Here is a 1,547-nt window from a genome sequence, read left to right as displayed (position 1 = left end):
CACTCATAATGCATATTTTATACTTAGTAGAAATCATAAATTGCCGGTATATCCAGAAAATAAAAAAGAGGTCTTCAAAACCTACACTTCATAAACACAAAATATGGAATTATATTCTTCCGTTTCTTTTCCGGCATCATATTATTATTTTACTTGTACATTATTTTAAAACATTTGCCGTCAAAAATAGTTGCGGCACGCTTCATATGAAGATGTATTATAATTTAGGTGTGGGTTCATTCAAACATGTCTATAAAACACGTCAGGTTACTAAATCTTAAATCGTTTGGATTTATCCCATTAAATAATTATAGTATTATTGTGATTAGGTACAATGAATTCAATTTTTAATATAATTTTACATAAATCAAATTCAAAGAACAATAAAAAAAAGGTGGGTAAGTGGATGTCGCTCTGTTGTACAGTAAATTACAAGTGAGTCACTGTATAATGGATGGTATTAAATTTGAATTCAATGATATAATATCATTGTATAAGAAAAACGATTCTGAGCGGAGACGGTATGTCAGTCTAGGTATAAGACATAATATTATATATGGTATTAAAAAAAATTGATCTATAATAGGTACCTATAATAAATTCCAAATTAATCATATCACAATATCAATTAGGTACTTATAACGCGTTATACATCAACAACAAACCGTGATACTATCATAGATATATAATAGTATCCTTAAGAAGTTTCAAGTATACCCACGAAATATATTATACAATCGCAACAAAATATTTTGACTCTTTTTGAACTGCTTACGGACATTGTCAGTTTTCATTTTTTTTTAGTTTTTTTTTCTATAAATATCAATAAAGTTTTATTTGTTGGGCCAAAAAGTGTAAAAATTTAATACAAAGCTCCTGATATATTGTTACAATATCATTGAAAAATATTAAAAATATATAGGAACAATTTTTTTTATAAGCATTTAAAGATCGAATTTTGACAAAATTCATCAAATTTTAATTTGAATAATTATTTTGTAGTTAAAAATTATAAAATGTTCAACTTTTGTATCTAAGAATTGAAAATTTAGAACGAGATTCCACGTAAGTAATTAATTCTGTTACCAAAAAATCTAAGAAATACATAAGCACAGTTTATTTTTATAGTCATTTTAAGTTCAAATTTGGACGAAATTACATATTAAAAACCTGGAATAATTATTTTAGTTATTTTGTTGTGATTGTATAATATATTTCGTGGGTATACTTGAAACTTCTTAAGTATACTATTATATATCTATGATAGTATCACGGTTTGTTGATGTATAACGCGTTATAAGTACCTAATGGATATTGTGATATGACTAATTTAGAATTTATTATAGGTACCTATTATAGGTCAATTTTTTTTTAATACCATATATAATATTATGTCTTATACCTAGACTGACATACCGTCTCCGCTCAAAATCGTTTTCTTATACAATGATATTATATCATTGAATTCAAATTTAATACCATCCATTATACAGTGACCCACTTGTAATTTACTGTACAACAGAGCGACATCCACTTACCCACCTTTT

Source organism: Acyrthosiphon pisum, chromosome A2 (genome assembly GCF_005508785.2).
Source record: "Acyrthosiphon pisum isolate AL4f chromosome A2, pea_aphid_22Mar2018_4r6ur, whole genome shotgun sequence".
NCBI lineage: Eukaryota > Metazoa > Arthropoda > Insecta > Hemiptera > Aphididae > Acyrthosiphon > Acyrthosiphon pisum.
This window is presented reverse-complemented; position numbering follows the sequence as displayed.